This window comes from Rhineura floridana, chromosome 8 (genome assembly GCF_030035675.1).
Source record: "Rhineura floridana isolate rRhiFlo1 chromosome 8, rRhiFlo1.hap2, whole genome shotgun sequence".
NCBI lineage: Eukaryota > Metazoa > Chordata > Lepidosauria > Squamata > Rhineuridae > Rhineura > Rhineura floridana.
Window position 1 is genome coordinate 104819573 of NC_084487.1, and position 15509 is coordinate 104835081.

General features: G+C 41.9%; 1 long non-coding RNA gene across 1 annotated transcript; it reads right to left on the bottom strand.

The window, feature by feature from the left end:
* Positions 1 to 2077: 2077 nt before the first annotated feature.
* On the bottom strand, positions 2078 to 11919 carry LOC133390015 (uncharacterized). Its single transcript, XR_009764267.1, has 3 exons — positions 11518 to 11919; positions 4983 to 5082; positions 2078 to 3313 (listed from the first exon to the last, which is right to left on the bottom strand). It is a non-coding gene; the product is annotated as an uncharacterized LOC133390015 (long non-coding RNA).
* Between the last annotated feature and the right edge of the window lie 3590 nt (positions 11920 to 15509).

The window sequence follows — 15509 nt, forward strand, 5'->3', positions numbered from 1 at the left end:
TCAGACATATTTCACCACTGACTGGCAGATCAACCCGTTTGCCTACCAAGTGTGGCCAATGGAAACGCTTTGCTGTAGGCAAAGGCAAAGACAGTTGATATCAAAAATGCCAGCCCCCTTGCCAGTGAATGCACAGGGTTGAAGGTTATTGTTTTCTCCCTTCCTCCATGTCAATATAGAGCCCTTGTACTGTTATGTCAATTATTAGTTCATCTAAGCTCATAAATTATCAACAGCAGTCATCTGATGCAGGCGGAGAATAGAGGAGACCCCACTCAAGAATTCTTGAGTCTTGGGAGGTACCAGAGATTTTCTGTTTGGGAGTCATCTCAAAAAGGATATTCTAGAGTTGGAAAAGGTTCAGAAGAGGGCAACCAGAATGATCAAGGGGATGGAGCGACTCCCTTACGAGGAAAGGTTGCAGCATTTGGGGCTTTTTAGTTTAGAGAAAAGGCGGGTCAGAGGAGACATGATAGAAGTGTATAAAATTATGCATGGCATTGAGAAAGTGGATAGAGAAAAGTTCTTCTCCCTCTCTCATAATACTAGAACTCGTGGACATTCAAAGAAGCTGAATGTTGGAAGATTCAGGACAGACAAAAGGAAGTACTTCTTTACTCAGCGCATAGTTAAACTATGGAATTTGCTCCCACAAGATGCAGTAATGGCCACCAGCTTGGAAGGCTTTAAAAGAAGATTAGACAAATTCATGGACGACAGGGCTATCAATGGCTACTAGCCATGATGGCTGTGCTCTGCCACCCTAGTCAGAGGCAGCATGCTTCTGAAAACCAGTTGCCGGAAGCCTCAGGAGGGGAGAGTGTTCTTGCACTCGGGTCCTGCTTGCAGGCTTCCCCCAGGCACCTGGTTGGCCACTGTGAGAACAGGATGCTGGACTAGATGGGCCACTGGCCTGATCCAGCAGGCTCTTCTTATGTTCTTATGTTCTTATGTTCTTATGAGTCAGACTTCAGACAGCAGAACAGTCTCTATACTATATGCTATTTATTAATATATTGCATACCACAACTAATAAAATACATTTTAAGTGGCCTTACCCATCATTGCAGAAACAGAAAAATAGAAATACATATCAGCATGAAGGAAGTTGCTGGATATCCATTTAACATCAGAGTAAAAGACTTAGAAGGCACATCTTAGTTAAAACAAGTTACAATAGATGAAGAACTAAGTTAAACTCTAAGACATATTACAGAGCCAAAGTTACAAAGTACATGGGAAATAATGTCATAATACATCACCCATCAGATATCACAGATGGAATAGATGGATGATTCTCCTGCATTCTTTGACACCCCCCTCTCCAGCAGAGCTGAGGGGTAATGAGTGCTGTAAAACCTGGCCTTTAATACACTTTCTTATCAAAGAGAAGAGTTGTTCCCATGGCCTTATCAATTATGGTTACTAGAGGTGGCACTAGTGACCTTTCTGCCTTATAGAGATTACTAGAATGCTCAATATAAACTACTAGTAGAATGTGGTAGTGTTAACCATACCATATAAGGAACTTCCTCTTTAAAATGCCGGTTTGAGTGTTGACATTTTACCAGACATTTGTTGTCTGCCCAGACCTCTTATCTCTATGTGTTCCAGCTGCTTTCATAGGAAAATGACAGCTTTAGTCAGGAGACAGAAGAAAGGGGGGGCACTACTCCTTTCTTACTATTAGGGTCTTATGCATGAAGCAGACTTTATAAGCTATTTCAGTAAATCTTAAGCATATTCTAAGCAAATATAAGCAGATGTAAATGATTTCAGCATAATTTATGCATATTTCAGGCCGTTATCTGGGATGGCCCATTACAGTGATTGGCCTAGCCCTTTGCTGTGGGTGGTCCAGAAAGGTCTGAAGTCAACAATGGGGAAGAGTTGCTTCAAAATGCACCAAGAAAAATTGTTCTTGCTGCTTTTCAAGAGACTGGTGTGCCTACAACCTCAGTGTTGCCTGAGTCCAGAGCTTGGAAGATTACTTTTAAAAAGTAATAAATTACAGTTACAGTTACATGGCCCCCAAAAAGTAGTAATTACCTTTACAATTACTCTTGCTCTGAAAGTAACTGATTACTTTTATTCAAAAGTAATCGCTACAATTACATTTTAGTTACTTTTTTAAAAAGAATTGCCTACAAGATGCTGGCCTTGGCTGCTGCACATCTAAGTAGCCTAAAACAACATTAAAAATAAGCACGCACACACAAACAGAGGGTAGTAGAATAAAATTTTTTATCTGTAAGATTACCAGAATGGCATAACAGAATCCCACATCCCCACCACCCCACCGCCAGCAATGATGATACTTCCAACACACATATAATTCACTTGAAATCAAATTTTACACTTGAAATGCTGCTTTTACAATACATTTCTGTTATGTCTCAGAAGAACAAGATGCTCAAAGAGCATGTCAGACAAGGAATGTCTTTTTACAGATTACATTGCCACCAGTACTGAACAGGAGTTCTACTGCAGCACCTCTTCAACTAAAACACATTTTGATCAATATGGAAACCCCCTATCATCAAAGAAAAATGCAAACTTCAGTACTTTAATTGTTGCTTTTGTAATTTTTTTTGTCAACAGTATAACTTAGAGGTAACTTAATCCTGTACATACTTACCAGGAAGTAAGTCCCATTGAACTCATTGGGTAGACATGTATGCACAACTGAACTGTCAGAAGCAGAACTTAAGAGACATAATGTAGGTAAATAGAAAATGCACATATCAAAAGTAATCCACCAGCATAAATGTTATCCCTTCTCCTGCAATTAAAAATGTGGTCTTGCCCAGCATATAGTGAAACTATGGAATTTACTACCACAAGAAGCAGTGATGAGCACCAACTTGGATGGCTTTAAAAGAGGATTCAACAAATTCATGGAGGATAAAGCTATTAGCGGCACCTACCAATGATGACTATGTTCTACTCCACTGTCAGAGACAGTATGCTTCTGAAAATCAGCTGCTGGAAATACAAGTGAGGAGAGTGCTGCTTGTGCACTCAGGTCCTGCTTATGGGCTTCCCTTTAGGGCATCTGATTGGCCACTGTGAGCACAGGCTAGGCTAGATGGGCCACTGATTGGATCCAGCAGGTTCTTCTTATGTTCTTGTATGTATTGCAACAAACAACGAAGGCACTTGTGGGACCTTACAGATCAGGGATAGCTGACATGGTGCCCTCCAGATGTTGCAGGACTACAATTTCCATCATCCCTGTTAACTGGCTATGTTGTCGCAACGCTGAATTTGGTTCCTAGTTCCCAGTTCCTTATTTGCTTGGAAGTTCAAAACACTAAAAAACAAGAAAAGTTCACAGCTACAGCAACTCCATATGAAAGTTAACATGTCTCTGAACCCCAAAAATATATATATCACTGTGATCTGGGGACTCTCCCCATCAAGAATAACAAATTTACTCAATCAAAATTATCAGGCTTCTGAAATACTCATGCTGTACCAACTACAACTACCACTTATGTACATATATTGTCTCAGCCTAAGCTACCTCATAGGGTTGTAGCAATGATAAATGGGGGGAGGGAATGGCAATGGTCATGGCATTCACAAATCAAAATAAATCTGGGGAGGGGGGCACATACAAGTAATAAGATATCTGACAGTTGGAATGTTAACAGGTGAAGCTTTCCCCATAATTGTATTTTCATACAAAAAAGGCTTACTCCATTTAATTTCTATCTGCTCCACAGCTGTCCATAAGAGCCTGGTCTCCTGCAATTCTACCCCTAAACCATGCAAAGATCTCAAGTAAAAAAACCAACAACCACAGAATTTGGACATTTTTTTTAAAAAAAGAACATCTGTAACAGTATGAAATACGACATTTTCAAGCAAAAGGAAGTTATGAGACAGTAGACAAAAAAAACCCCACACAAAGCCTTGACAAACAGCGACAAAAATATTCTGAGCATGAGCATTTTCACATTTTAAATTTTTACTCATCATTGTTTTTTGCTTATTTATTGCCTTGGGCCAGTCCCTAACTCTCAGCCTAACCTTCCTCACAGGGCTGTTGTGAAGATACAGAAGTCAGAATTAAAATGGGGAAAAAGGAAATTAAGGCTGCAATGCAATACATGTCTACTCAGAAGTAAGCTTTATTGGGTTCAATGGGACTTACTCCCAGGTAAGTGTGTACACAATACACACTTGTCTGAGTAGACAAGTACTGATTGCAGGTTGGTCATTTTATTACATGCATCAAATTTTACTGGCCTTAACCACTTTGATGCATCTTTGTACTATAAAGGGTCATATTTTTTCTCTTCCCCCCCACCCGCAAAATGGTACAGCTTCAGTCAGTCCTTATATTGCCTGATTATAGCTAGGGTTGCTAGGTTCAAGGCCTGAGACTGATCCTGTATCTTTAGGAGAAAAGAAAGTCAGCTAAGTGCAGGTGTTCTTGCAACATTGTAATGGGAAAAACCACAAGGTAGAATTTTCCCTTCCCCCCGCACAACTTTTAAAGATACAGAAGACCTCTTGGAGGCTGGGCCGGGCAACCAAGAGGTCTTCTGTATCTTTAAAAGTTGTAGAGGGGGAAGGGAGAATTCCACCTTGTGGTTTTTCCCATTACAGTGTTGAAAGAAAACCTGCACTTGGCTGAATTTTCTCTTCTCTTACAGATACAGAATCATTCTCAGGCCCTGATCCTGGCAATCCTAGTCTGGGAGTTTATGCATTATGGCAGCTCCGTGCACAGACAGCACTGTTCCAGTTCAGCACAAGTATTGCCTTTTCTTTGAAGTGTTCATCAAGAGCAGTAATGCTTTGTTCAGAGCTTGGAAGTAACTAGTTACAAGTAACGAATTACTTGTAATTCATTACTTTTTTGAGCAACGAGTGGGTAATTCCTTTACATTTTGATTGTAATAGAACTAGGAGTAATTTTACTACTTTTGTGGAGTAATTGTAACGTTTCCAGAATTACTTGTGAGCATTACTTGGGGGGCAGCAGGGGAAGTCTTCTGCTCCTCTGATTTGTGGCTGAAAATCATGTGCCTCAAACTGGACTTCTGCGCAGTGTTGCTCTTTCCTCATGCTCTGTGGATGGGTAGGAGGTGACAAGGGAGGAGGTAGAGCATGAGACGTGGTGGAGTGGAGAAAACAATTATTTTAAAAAACGGATAGTGGTGGTGAAGAATGGAGTGGAGGGGGAAAGGATTCAGAGGTCAAGAACAAATCCATTGTTGTTTAGCTTTACAGCTGAGGACCACAGGTCAATGGTGCACACAGATAAACCTTTGAGATACTCAACGACATTGAATGAAGAGAGTCAAGGTTGGAAATACTTCACTAGCCCATGAGTAGCTTTACTTTTCAAACATAAAAATGACTAAATAGAAATAACAAACTAAAGAAGGGAAAATGGCCTAGAGTTGCCAGGTTCAGGGCCTGAGACTGATCCTGTATCTTTAGGAGAAGAGAAAGTCAGCCAAGTGCAGGTGTTCTTGCAACACTGTAATGGGAAAAACCACATGGTGGAATTCTCCCTTCCCCCTGCACAACTTTTAAAGATACAGAAGACCTTGTGACGCCCTTCCCTGGCTCTCCCTGTCAGGTTCCTACCTGCTCGTGGCTACTGCCTGTCACTAGGCACCACTCCACCAGTCCGGACTGTCCTTTTTTATGGTTTCCCTCTCCGCTCTAGCACAGATCTCAATAGATCCCCCTGCTAGGCAGCACCACCAGTCACGTCCTATAACCAGTATCCCCAGAGACTCTGCCTGAGTCTCTCTCAATCAGGTTACCTCTGTGACTGCGTGCTTAAACTGTCCCAATCCCTTTGATCTATACAGAATGCACATAATTCTGTTTTGCTCTGAATACTTGTGGTATTATTTTCTTCCCTTCACCGCTGCCACCATTTGTTACTGTTTCCCTTCAGCCTTGGTTATTACCTTACCCTCCCTTCTGGTCTGTGAAACCCCAGCCAAGGATCAGGCCTTTGGTAAATCAAATAAGTATTTATTTATATAACAAAGATAACAAGATTACTTTATAAAGGCACATAAGCATATGGTTTCATCTATTACTATTCCAAACTCCACCTCCCTCCTTCTCCACACTCTCCTGACAAACACCTCTCAAACAACTCACTAACGTCCACCCAGATTTAACTGTCATCCTTCCATTTATACTCTCAGCCATTCAAACACTCAGCCAATCATCCAGCATTCTAATGCTCATTTACTCCCCCCTCCTCTTTCACTCCACTTACCACATATCTTCTATGCAAACAGCACTTACCATATATACATTAATATAGGAACATCACAGACCTCTTGGAGGCTTGGCCTAGCAACCAAAAGGTCTTCTGTATCTTTAAAAGTTGTGCAGGGGGAAGGGAGAATTCCACCTTGTGGTTTTTCCCATTACAGTGTTGCAAGAACACCTGCACTTGGCTGACTTTCTCTTCTCCTAAAGATACAGGATCAGTCTCAGACCCTGAACCTGGCAACCCTAAATGGCACACAGGTATGTAAAGAGGAATATAATTAAATGTTTCTGTGCTGATTCATCAAGGACAAGGGTGGCTAATCAGTGGCCCTCCAGCTGTTGTTGGACTCCAACTCCAACCAGCCTGAGCCAGCATGACCAATAGTTAGGAACAGCTGTTGTTGTCAAGCAACATCAGGACTAGAGAGTTACAGGTTAGCTACCCCTTATTTAGGGATAGGCATAGGGAAGAAATTCGATTCAGTTCCCATTCAAAGCTGAATCGATCAAATTTGCACTGTCCAAAACAATATGAGAATTGAAACACAGCCATTCACACTTATCCAAATTTTGCAGTGCAATTCTCCAACCAAACAATGTTTACAAAATGCCTAGATTAGGAGAAAGTGTGCATAAAAATGACTATATTAGCAAAATTAATATACAAAATGCATTACATAGGAGAAATTGCTTGCAAAAAACATGTACATTTGTCAACACTGCATACAAACTCTTAAGAGACATTCACACTGAAATACTGACTTTTTATTTAAAAAATACAAATGCAAACACTGGTGTGAGGAAGCATTAACCCCATTGCTTTGGCATTGGAGTGTTGTCTGCTCTTTTATGAAATTCAGAGCATAGTCTGATGCACAAGAGGCTACCACTTTGTTGAAGCAAAGTAGGTCTGGCTCCAGACCACTTGGGGATCACATGTTTACAGCTGTGGGTTCTATGATGGAAGAAATGCAGGACATAAATTCAATAAATCAATTAAATAAATATGTTACTTTAAAAAACAATAAAAGGTTGTGACCAATTGCCAAAAAGAGCTAGGCACTTTAGAGTCAAGCGGATTAATGCAAGGTACCCCTTTTTCATTTTAGTACTATATTCAATATTTTGTACAAGTCACAATTTAAGCACTAATTATAAAAGCTTATCTGCTTCCTGGATTCCAATGCCAAGCATTGTTTGTGATACAAAACGAACAATCCCTTTTCCAAAAGATGAAAGAACACACAGGGGTTTTAATCATTAGATAGTTATATCAAATCATTTAAAACAGTTGGGTGCCCAAGTAAGTAAACAAGCTCTCTCCAAGAATAATGTTAAATGGAGCAGCCTTACTTCAACTGAGAGATATATAGATTTTTTTTTTAATTACAGAAATTGATTACTCATTTTTCATTAGCCCCTGTTCTTTTCAAGACAGCTTTCAAGGGGGAGCAATAATGAAGGAGCAATTAATGTGAGATGAGAGAAAAGAAACACATCACTGTGAAAAAAGATATACTGGACAAAGGACACAATAGGTCCGATGCAACATTTAAGAAATTGAGCCAGCACTCTCAGAGTGTTAGGGTGATAGGGTATATCTACTACTTTCTGCAGATGGGCAGATCTTTTGACTGTTGCCACAGCATAAAGGCATTGGTGAAACAGCTGGATGAATTATTTCAACAACCAATTTACTTTTTCTGGTCCCACTGAGTAAATCGTAGTTCTCTCCAAGGCCATAGGACAAAGCAGAACAGAACTCTTGCTATTTTATTTCTAAGAAAATGTTCATGGTCCTACTATTTTGAGGTTTTTTAAAAAGAGGTTGTTGGTGATGGTGGTAGTAGTAGTAGTAGAAGAAGAAATAATAATAATAATAATTTAATTTATGTGTCGCCTATCTGGCCTGCGGCCACTCTAGGCAACGTACATCTCGGTTACAATAAAATACATCATAATAATACAATACAAACGATAAAAATTATAAACAATGACAGTTCAGAGTAATGGGCAATTTGTCATAAGGATTAACCCTCCCCGGAAGTCCCGAAGGCCTGTCTGAAGAGCCAGGTCTTCAAGGCCTGGCGGAATACATTCAGGGATGGGGCATGCCGGAGATCATACGGGAGGGAGTTCCAGAGAGTGGGGGCCGCCACTGAAAATGCCCTCTCTCTTGTCCCCGCCAACCTAGCTGTTTTAGTTGGCGGGACTGAGAGAAGGCCCTGTGTGGCTGATCTTGTCGGGCAGCATAATTGGTGGCGTTGGAGGCGCTCCATCAGATAAGCTGGGCCAAGACCGTGTAGGGATTTAAAGGTTAATACCAACACCTTGAATTGGGCCCGGAAAACAACTGGAAGCCAGTGCAGGTCGAATAATAATAATAATAATAATAATTTAATTTGTGGGTCGCCTACAAGAAGAAGTATATTTATAGCCCACCATTCCTCCAAGGAACTCAAAATGATGTACATGATTGTTCCCCTCTCCGTTTTATCCCACAACAACCCTGTGAGGTAGGTTAGGCTGAAAGACAGTGACTGGCCCAAGATCACCCAATAAGCTTCATGGCTTAGTGGGGATTTGAACTCTGGTTTCCCAGGTCCTAGTCCAGCACTCTATCCACTACACCACTACATCTCATTAGTGCCATGCCATCAAACTCCTCTGATTCAAAACTGCTCATGAAGTGAACACAGAGGGCACACTCCACTCCACAAAGCGAAAACGACCATTTTGTGACAACCCATTCTTTAAAAAGGCCTAGCTTTAAAAAGTCATCCTGAAAGCTCCTTAGCTTGGAAAACAAACAGCCAGGGCTACCTTCAGGTTTGATGGGTCATGAGGGGACTGATATCCTTCAGTTATCTTTCTCTAGATGTTTCTGGCTGAAGTTGAAGCAGCTCCTTCTTCCCCCTTCTCTGACTCCCCTCTCCCATCTAATGGACTTATGATAACATTACGCTTGTGCTTTGCCAGCTGCACCGGTCTCCTATTTCTGGGTTCAATTCAAAGTGCTGCTTTTGCCCTTCACCACTTGGGATCAGGATACCCAAAGTACCTGCCCTTCCTTGGCTGGTCCTGCCACCTGAGATATGTCGAGTGGCTACAGGGGAAAGGGCCCACTTAGTGGTGGCCTACCCTGTCCATGGAATGATCTTGCCTGGCACGTCCCTTGATGTCATTTTAGCACAAGGCAAAAAAAGTCTCTTCCCAGCCTTTTTAATCCTCTCAAAGTTGCTATTATTGTATACTGCTTGGTGTTTGCTTGTATTTCTGCTGCTTTTATACTGCTCTTTTATATATTGCCAGCACATAACTTTGGTGCTTAAAAGTCTGCACTAGCTGTCCATTTGTTACTGGGCCTGGTTTAAGGTTCTTGTATTAATTTGCAAGGCTCATAACCACTTGACTTCAGGATATCTTAAGGACCGCCTGATCTCTGATCTTTGGGGGAGTCTCTCTTGGTGGTCCCCCACAGCTCAGATACATGTTGTGGGCCCAAGCCTGTGGAACTCCCTCCCAAGTGAAATTAGATATACACTCTGCTGAACCTCAGGCACAAGTTTGACAAAAACTTTCTTACTCCAGCAGGCATTTTAAGGTAGTGGTTGGGTTTTTCCATTTGGTTTTGTGATGATTCTATTGTTTTATTCTGTTTGTTTTATTTTATGTATACCGCTTAGAAATGCAAATGATTAAGCAGTATATAAATGCCATAAATAAACAGTGGTGTTTTAATATTTGTGTTTTTTTAGCCTTTTTTGTAATTTTAACTTTGTGTAAGCTCTCCAGGGAACCCATTGAAGGGCAGGGTTAAATAAATCAAATGAATAATATAAAGTAAAATAAAGTGGTTTTCTTTCAGGTGACACCAGAGGCCCCTTATGTAGCTACTACTGATGACTTGCCTGCTTGAAGCAGATGGGTGAATAGTGAGCTTGGCTAGGAGCAACAACAGCTATGCCACCACTTGCTTTCTCTATCTGTTAAGGAGGACAGGGAGGAGTTTCTGCCACAGATAGCTGCAGCATGGCCCCAAAGGCAGGAGGGGAAGGGAAGTGCCCTCGATTCTCCCCAATGGGGGGCACCCAGTTCAAGAGACAGAAGGTGGTGGTGGCTGACAGGTCTCCGCATCAAGGGTTAGTAATGGGCCCAGAACCATTTCCAGGCTGCCACAAGCTCTTAACATCAGTCCCCCACCACATGCTTGAGGACTCCCCACTCTGCCCAGGTGCAGCCTGGCTCCTCCCTGGCTCCTGTTAGGGTCCAGTGTTGGTGGTTGGGCAGGATTCTTTCCACACGTATTTGGAGAGAACAGGAGAAGATGACACTGACAGAATGGGTGGGAAAACTGGAAGTGGCATCATGGATGGGAGACGCAAGAGAGGGCAACAGGGAGAGGCCAACACTGGGCCACCTGCCCAGCTGGGCCGCCCAGTGCTGCTAGGCCTGAGTGGTCCCTACTACAGTATTGGGGCTCCTGCATCTACCCAGCAATGCTGATCCCTGATGCTAGACCCGCACTCAGCACTTCAGTAGACCCTAATGCTAATGAACATCAAAGAATGCTTGGATGGAGCAAAAAACCCTTTCCTCTATTGCTGTTATACATTTTTATAACAACAGAGGGAACTGTTTATATATATTTGCATTATTATAAGGTTTAAATTAGTAGAGTCGTACCATAAAGAACACCAGTCCACTTTATGCACTGAGAAAAATTAATATATTTCAGGCCTGGCTTCTTCATAGCAGTATATTATTTCTGGAGATAGGGAGAAGAGATATTTTCTCTTCATAAAGCTGCAGTTTAGCTGGAGGTGAGGAGAGACTTTAATAAATGGCAGTTTCATAAACATGTCCTAGCTAACTCACTCAGGTTTCAATCAAAGCCTTAAGGTAGAAGTGGATTAGTTCAGATCTTGTTAGGCTTGTGAGAAGATGTAAGAGTGAGAAATATGAAAAGCAGGAGAACATATGGGTGGATTAGCTATATTGTTCTTGTTTATGAAGATCTTTCTTTAGCAGGATTCAGATACACAAGTCTTTGGCTGCTGCTTCTATGAGTAGTGCAGCCTGCAACTTGAGAATGACAACAAGAACAAACACTTGGGTACTGCTCTGTGTGAATGCAGCATCATCATCATAAAAAAGAGGATACATATTTGCATTAAAATTGCATATTCTAATTCATAAGTATATATGCAAATTCATAAATAACCACTATAATTAAAATAGAAATACAACACATCTCACCATAGTGGGGAAGAATGTGGCCCGGTGACCTGTGTGCCTACTCAGTTTGTTGCCCAGGTATTAGCTTCAGGAGGCAACTTCAGGGCCTCTGTTCTTCTTTCGTATGGTTATCTTTAAACTGGACTTGGACGAGGCAGACATTCAAACAGAGGAATCCTTCAAACACAGTACCATCCTTTGACAGCCTTTCAAATAGAGGACATGCTCTGTAAAGTAGGACACATGGAAAATCTGTCAGGGAATCTACTATTACAGAGGATCTCATCCTTCACATTCATTTTTAAGTAACATCCATGAAATGATAGGCATGTCACTTCCTCCAAGTTGCCTAGTTCAAGAACATTTGGCAAACATCCTGTTAGATGCTGTTAGTGAATTCTTCTTAAGAGTCACAGAGTTGTATCTCAGGGCTTCCTGCCATCTCATATGATTGTTCCATGAATGGTCTACAATACAAGCTTCTGTGTGACAAACAAAAGCACAAAGTACATTACTGCAAATGTAGAACTAGTGCAAAATGTTGACCAATTAGGAAATTGCAATGACCTATCTGTTTTCAGAAGTAATAACTTGCAGACCAGACAGTGTGGATAATGTCATTAAATAGTTTAGTCACTAGATGGCACTGGACTTAATTGTATCTGCATGGACTCAGGAGTTTCCTGTTACTGTTCTATGCTTGTTTAAGAGAGACAGTAACTTCCTGACTGGTTTGTCCTCTAAGACTTCTATGACACAGACTATAGAAATATTCAGCCCTAGAGCTAGAGAACATTGAAGTCAGCCACTTGATCTAAAGAAAGATCTTCCATGCTCAGCAGATTTATCTAGAGTACATAAGCAGAGTACAAAATCAGGGACAACTATTTTAGATGTCTGCAGTTGTGCATACTGCAGGTAAGTACAAGCTGCTCTGTGATCAGCGACAAATCAAACCAGGGAGAAAAAGTCTTCTTGAGGCTATTTTTGCTCTAGTGTGCAAGGAACTTCCTCACAAAAACATTTTTTTTGTCTTATCAGTAACATATTTTCACATGGTGAAATAATCCTGACACCAGTTGTTGGCATCTACAATACTACAAAAATGGGGGGGGGGATATTTTCTCAAAAGAAAAAAAATTTAGAAGACCAAGAGAACATGGTACACACAGCATATTCTAAAGCAAGGGTGGGGAACCTGTGGCCCCCCAGAAGTTGTTGGACTCCAAGTCCCATCAGCCCCAGTCAGCATTGCCTATGATCAGAGATTATGTTAATGTTATGTTATGTTAATGTTTATTTATACCCCGCCTTTCGGCCAAATGGCCCTCAAGGTGGCTTACAAAAAAAATAAATGCAAATATAAAAATACATCAACAAGGCAATACATCAATAAAGCAATGCATTGTACAAACATTTAATTAAATAGCAAATAACATTAATTAAGAAAAAATATCCAGGAAAGGCATTCCATCTTGCCTGAACTTACAGCTATTTCAAGGGGTGGTACACCAGTCCGAAACGGCGACAGCCTGCAGCTCAGGCCAGGAGTAGTGCAGCTTAAAACGCTGGGGGTCTCTGTCTGCATGCCCTGGCCTTATGAGAGTTGTACTCCTGCAACACCTGGAGGGCAACAGATTCCCTGTGCCTGAAGTATCCTTAGGACTGACTTAAGGAGGCACTTAGCGTATAGACAGATGGCACTGGCAATAATATCTACTTTTACTGGAAATACTGAGGAAAACTGGGAATCATACATTTTCTCTTCCTGCTTTTCCTTCCACTAATTCTCACTTTACTTTTCCCCCCTAAAGGCCATTTCACACATTATTCAAGGCAACCTTGGGTTTGCCACCAATCATATACTCAGTAGGTATACGCCTAAAAAACAGCAAGTGTGAAGAAGCCTAAAGTCTCTACCTTTGGTCTGTGCCTGCATTTTATTCCATTGCCACCTTGCCCAGACTCCTGCTAATTTGTAAATGATGCTGGCTACATGTTGCTGGCAACTTTTATGAACTTGAACAAAGCCATGTTAAGTGGGAAAATATCAAACATCCATAACCATAAAATCTGCTCTTTCCATTTCACTGAGGGAATTTCAACTGAGGAAATATAAACCATATAGCACAGATGGACATTCTTAAGCCTGAAGACCAAATGAGACCTTCCAGGCCTCTCCCCAGGTCAACCCCCTTTCCTGGGCCACCCACCCACCCACAAATCCTGTTTTGCAGTGTTTTTGCCTGGTTGGAATGGATCCTTCAACTCTGTAAATGCTGTTTGCCTGGATTGAGACTAGAGAGGGGTGTCTAAGGCTGCACTCGCACTGTACATTTATTCCACTATTATTCCACTTTAAACAGTCATGACTTCCCCCAAAGAATCCTGGGAAGTGTAGTTTGTGAAGGGTCCTGAGAGTTGTTAGGAGACTCCTAATCTCCTCACAGAGCTACAATTCCCAGAGTCTCCTGGAAAGAGGGATTGACTGTTAAACCACTCAGGGAACTGTAGCTCTCTGAGGAAAATAGGAGCCTCCTAACAACTCTCAGCCCTCTTCACAAACCAAACTTCCCAGGATTCTTTGGGGGAAGTCATGAGTATTTAAGGTGGAATAATAGTGGAATAAATGTCTGGTGTGAATGTCGCCTCAGTATGTGTAGCAACTATTCTGCTATATAGAGATAAATGAGATAAAAGTCACATTTGTTGCTCTGACCACTTTTTCCTCTGACTCCACCCATCAATCCCGCCCCTCTAACACCACCTGTTTTTTCTTGGCGGTGCCGATAATGATAATGTTATTTGCTATTTAATTTTATTTGTTATTATAATGTTATTTATTTTATTTTATTAGATTTTTATACCGCCCGACTAGCATAGCTCTCTGGGCAGTGTACAACAGAAAATACAAATACATCTCATAAAATCCCATATTAAATACAACAAGAACATGTAAAAAGGAAAAACAATCTAAAATCAATTACACAAATTTTAAAATTTAATTAAAACGCCATAGAAAAGAGGCAAGTCTTAAGCTGGTGCCTAAAAGACAGCAGCGTCGGCACCATATGCACCTCATTGGGGAGACTGTTCCAGAGTTCGGGGGCCACCACTGAGAAGGCCCTAGTTCTTGTCACCACTCTCCGAGCCTCCCTATGAGATGGGACTTGGAGGAGGGCCTTCGAGGTAGAGCGCAGTGTCCGGGCAGGTTCATATCGGGAGAGGCGTTCCGACAGGTATTGTGGTCCCGTGCCGTATAGGGCTTTATAGGTTAAAACCAACACTTTGAATCTGGCCTGGAAGCATATTGGCAGCCAATGCAAGGGAGCCAGAACAGGTATTATGTGTTCCAACCGCTTGGTCCTCGTTATTAATCTGGCTGCCGCATTTTGGACAAGCTGTAGCTTCCGAACTGTCTTCAAAGGCAGCCCAACATAGAGCGCATTGCAGTAGTCCAACTGTGAGGTTACCAGAGCATGTACAACTGATGTAAGGTCCTCTCTGCTCAGGTAGGGGCGTAGCTGGGCTACCAACTGAAGTTGGTAGAACACATTCCGTGCCACCAAGGCCACTTGAGCCTCAAGTGACAGGGAAGGATAAAAAAAAACTCCCAGACTATGAACCCATTCCTTTAGGGGGAGTGTAACCCCATCCAGGTCAGGGTAAACATCCACCACCTGGTCAGAGAAACCACCCACCAGTAGCACCTCAGTCTTGTCTGGATTGAGCCTCAGTTTGTTAGCTCCCATCCAGTCCATTATCGCGGCCAGGCAACAGTTCAGCACATTGACAGCCTCACCTGAAGAAGATGAAAAGAAGAAATAGAGCTGTGTGTCATCAGCATACTGGTGTCAACGCACTCCAAAACTCCGGATGACAGCACCCAACAGCTTCATGTAGATGTTGAAAAGCATGGGAGACAGAACTGACCCCTGTGGGACCCCACATTGGAGAACCCACAGTGTCGAGCAATGTTCCCCAAGCACTACCTTCTGGAGACGACCCGCCAA